The sequence below is a fragment of the Belonocnema kinseyi genome, chromosome 5 (genome assembly GCF_010883055.1).
Source record: "Belonocnema kinseyi isolate 2016_QV_RU_SX_M_011 chromosome 5, B_treatae_v1, whole genome shotgun sequence".
In the NCBI taxonomy this organism is placed as follows: domain Eukaryota; kingdom Metazoa; phylum Arthropoda; class Insecta; order Hymenoptera; family Cynipidae; genus Belonocnema; species Belonocnema kinseyi.
In genome coordinates this window covers 32912140-32917003 of record NC_046661.1, presented here as the reverse complement: position 1 = coordinate 32917003, position 4864 = coordinate 32912140, and the positions used below count along the sequence as shown (strand labels likewise).

Genomic DNA, 4864 nt, shown 5'->3' with positions numbered 1-4864 from the left:
AATATTATCATTATTAATATACGTATATATTTATATATATAATAGTATTAATATTTATATAATTTATATTTTATACATGAAATAACATAACCTCAAAATATAGGAATATCAAGAGGCGCGCAATCTATTCAATTAATGAGAATCGTCCGCATCGAAATCTGGAAATATTAAAATCCCAATCTCCTGAATTTATTTCAAAGCAGTTAGCTGTCAGCAGATAGATATATAAATAGAATCGACGAAGTGCTCTGACCGGCAATCGTGCATCTTCGAGTTTACAAATTCAGAAGAGGAGAAATGGGTTGCACGCGCAACTCAGTCATTTACAGCGTCTCCTACTATATTCACACGGCAATAGCCCTGTCATAGTATTAGACCGCCTCTCGTTTCAGATCTGGGATCACTGGTTCTAGTGACAGATAATCGCAAAATTCACGAAATATTAAAAATATTACAAGCTCCAAAACAGTTCTTTCTGATCAGCACAATCGGTGAAAAATGCTTATTCTACCTAAATGAAGGGGCAGAAACAACAATTCTTGAACATGTAAAAGTTAAAAATATACAATATTTCGTGAATTTTACGATCATCAGTGTAACTTTAAGGGCATATGACACAGCTAAATACCTATATTACCGACCTCACTTTATCCGTTCACTCAATGTTTTTTTGAACCTAAGAACTTTTTTTGTAAATAAAATATCCAGCTGAAACTTTGGACAATGTATTAGAGTACAATATAGTACGTTTAGGTACTGCATTTTGGTAGGAACTTCACTGAAAATTATTTTATCTTTTTTCTGAACCTCGACATTTTTTGAACGTTCGAACTTTTTTTATATATAAAATATCGGTCTCAAACTTTGAGGAATACAAGAGCTGAAAGAAAACTACGTTAAAGTACAAAGCTTAATAATAAAGGATGTAAAAAAATATATTCCAACTATCAATTCCTACGGCATCAGCCGGTAATGTTATTCACGAAAATACGAACCCTGGCAGCCACTAGACGAGACTCTAGAGGATTCGCATTCTCGTGTACAACGTTACCGGCTGATGCCGATGGAACTGATAGTTGAAATATTGTTTTTTTACATCTTTTATTATTAAGCTTTGTACTGTAACGTAGTTTTCTTTCGGTTCTTGCATTTCTCAAAGTTTGAGACCGATCTTTTATGTATAAAAAAAGTTCGGACGTTCAAAAAATGTCGAAGTTCAGAAAAAAGATGAAATAATTTTCACTGAAGTTCCTACCAAAATGCAGTGCCTAAACGTACTTTATTGTACTCTATTACATTTTTCAAAGTTTCAGCTGGATATTTTATTTACAAAAAAAGTTCTTAGGTTCAAAAAAACATTGAGTGAACTGATACAGTGAGGTCGGTAATATAGGTATTTGGCTGTGTCACATGACCTTAAGATGAACGCGCGACACAGGTCATTTTCCCATTTGGTCTATGCTTAGCAGGTATTGCATTTAGATACAACATGCATCTTGTACCGCTTGTCCGGATCAGAAATAACCATTTTTTTTATTTTAAGAGTTGAAAATATTTATGATTTCGTGAAACTTACGATTATCTATCACTTTAACATTAATTAAACACGACATTTTCCGGTGGAAATTTATTTAAATTAAATTAATACTATTAAACCAAATTATACTATTAAAAATCACCACTTTTGAGCTTGAAGTAGTTAAAAATAGCCACGATTTTCTTCTTTTTACAATTATTTGTCGCAATGACATGAACCCGTGAACACAGAATATTTTTTCATTGGGTGTATATTAAGTAGGTAAGTATGTATTACAATATACATTTTTCATGACTCATTTAGATCAGAAGTTACATTTTTGAGATTTTAATGGTTAAAATTGTCTACGATTTCATGAATTTTACGATTATTGCTCGCTTTAGCATGAACGCGCGAACGGGGGTGGGGGTCTTGGGGGCCAAAGCCCCCTCGCCGCGAAACTAAGTATTTTCATTATTCAATTCCCTTTTACCCCACTCTTTGCCTATACATAAACCCGCAGCCCCCTCCAAAAAATGTCGACGCGCCCCCCTCCCGATAAAAATTATGGCTACGTCACTGATTCTCGCAGTCGACAGCACTAGTCGTCGTCTGAAACTTGACATTTTTAGTCGTATCCGAAGAACCCGTAACGATTTTTTAAATTTTATTTAATTACATAAAAACGAAGAATTCAAAGACTAAGTGGTACGAATCTGACATTTTCGCTACAATTTTCGTAGGTCATGCCAGCAGCTGAAGTCGAGGTACAAAATTTAAGAAATTCTTTAATTTTTTTTACCTTCTCACGCAGCATATTCTTTCCAATATTTTAAAAACACTTCTATTAGGACTCAATTAACGCTAATTAAATAAGCTTTTCAACCGTTTTCAACAGAAAAGTTTTCACTCCATTTTTGATCGATTAATTACGTTTCGAAGTAAAAACTTAAAAACTAACTGGATTGTTAACTTAATGTTAACCTTGGTACCACTTTCACTTTTTCAAAATTCATGTAGGTTGTCGTCACTGATGTTCTAGATGTCATGCCACGTTAATCATGAGAGAATTGTTTCAAACTTGAAATTCTTCGATGAAACTTTCGTTGAATTTTATGAAGAGAATTTCCAGTGATGTAATATACTCGTACAGAAGAAGAATATAAAAGGGAGCCTACGTCATGATCATAACTTTTTTCAAGCTTTAAAAGAAAGAATCCTCATTTGTATACCTAACTTGTGTCATTTCATAATTTTTTTTTCATCATGCTAATTATAATTCCTGATTATGTCTAAACAAAATTGAATTTCGATTTGCAATGCAAATGAAAAATTGTACAAATTGGAAGAATTACATTAATTAAGAATTAGGGTAATTCATTGAAACTCAGTATACAATCGTCAATTAAATAAATCGAGAAAAAAATTTAATAGAATTCATAAAGAATTTATGAATCATAAGTAAGAGATAATTATTTACACTATAATTTGAATCCCTGTATCAAAAGAACACGGAGTTCGGCAAAGATATCGAATACATCAAGAATTTCCCCAATTTTTCAATAAATTCCGACAAAATCGTCAGAAAGTACAAAAATTAAAAAGTAACAAAAAATATTTATAAAACAAATTTTTTTTATTGAGTTCCGTCACTTCTGAAACGTGGTTTAGCGGCAAATAGGAGGGCAAATGCAATCCCGATCCTTGTTGACGACTGACACTCTCCTTAAAATGAGATCCGGAATGGGTACAAAATCACTGTTCAGGTATTACGCGAGACGAGGAAGTAGCTCGCTTTCCTCGTTTTCCCGCTCGTGTAACGGGCAATCATGGGGACAAGTCGCTCAAGGCAGAAAAACGTTTCAGTGATTTATGAATCGAAAAATTCACGAAAATTAAAAATTCGCAGGCACTTCTCTTTAATTAACGACTCATAAAGTCGGAAGCACTTTATTCAATTGTCTCACTAATAAAATCATCTCTATGCTAAAGATACATCTAATTTCTTAATCAGAACTTTACCCAACACTTTTAGCTATTTTTAATGACGAGGCAAATTTGAATGACAAGTTTTCCGTCAAATTCAAATTTTGATATTTATTCGTCTAAAATTATGAAGATAGGATAAATATTTTCAAGAACTTGTTTTTACGAGTTTAATCTTTGCAATAGTTTTGAAAATGACATTCTGGGAAAAGTGTAACTCTGAAGGATAAGATCTTCAAAAATTGACTGTATGAATAATTTAATTCTTCTTTAGAGTTATATAGGTTACAATTAAGCACCTAGCTCAAAACCTCATTTCTGTTTCTTTCAAAAATACATTGTACTTTAAGAACACCATTTTTTCATATAAAATCCCTTTCACTGACACTGATATGTAGCCTTCCAACATAAATTTTCCAAATATTTTATAATATTATAATATTTTAATACTTATTTTTAACAAAATTTAAAGATATTTTAAACGTTGTCCTTGCAAAAAATCTGCTTTATGCTTAAAAGTTTAATTAAAAATCGCTTTAAAAATAAAAAGAAACTGAATTATAAATACAATTATTTATAAAAGAAGTTGAAAGAGAGATTAATTAAAAACAATCTGAGAAATGCAATGATACTGGTTAAAATATGCAAGTTAATTTAAAATAATAAAAAAGGGTTGTATTCCAAGTTAAGTTTTTGAAGGAAATATAAATTAAAATTAATTTTAATTATATGTTAAAACTGTTTAATTATGAGAACCTTTATAGTAAAACTTAAGAAAAAAATGACTTAAAAAATGTGTCTTACCCACTTTGTAGAGTAAAGGGATAATGAAAATAAGAGGCGCGAAAAGACGAGGATGTCTATGCGATAGAAGCACGAAGTTCATTCCTTTTCGCTTGCCTTAAAGTGACTGAAGTCGAAGAGTTCGATTCCCCTCTCTTGCAGCTTCACGGCTTCTTTACATTCTACTCCAGCCCAGCCTCGAGCGTGGCTTTCACTTCATGCTCAACTCGGCGAAATATGTATGCACAGTACGTATATATTTTATGTTGTATACGTCGAATGTATCTATGGTGCAGCATTCGCAAGTAAACCATAATAAATTCTAAGCAGCTCACGGTGAGCGCTGCAGTTTTTTATATTTCGGAAAATGCTTCAACTCAACAGATCAGACCTCGCCATTTCAAAGGGACACTGGCTTCGCTCTAATCTCTGTATAGTTCTGAACTCTATGCAAATTTGATATCATCTGCATAAGAGAAAAAATATTTTTGATTATTTATGATTAAAATTTACTTAGCAGAAATCTCGTGGTTTAATTCAACAAATTTAAGTCTTTTTTCTAGCACTTTCTCTTATTCC

The 4864-nt window shown here is 32.1% G+C and overlaps 1 protein-coding gene across 4 annotated transcripts in view; it reads right to left on the bottom strand.

The window, feature by feature from the left end:
• The window catches only part of LOC117172559, a 279531-nt gene extending 275104 nt beyond the window's left edge, over positions 1 to 4427 (bottom strand). For 2 of the 4 annotated variants that reach the window (XM_033360614.1, XM_033360617.1), the window contains exon 1: positions 4307 to 4427. The gene's annotated coding sequence lies outside the window, so the exon portion shown is untranslated. The remainder of the gene's footprint in view (positions 1 to 4306) is intronic. The other 2 variants (XM_033360616.1, XM_033360615.1) reach the window with 2 other exon arrangements.
• Positions 4428 to 4864: the final 437 nt, after the last annotated feature.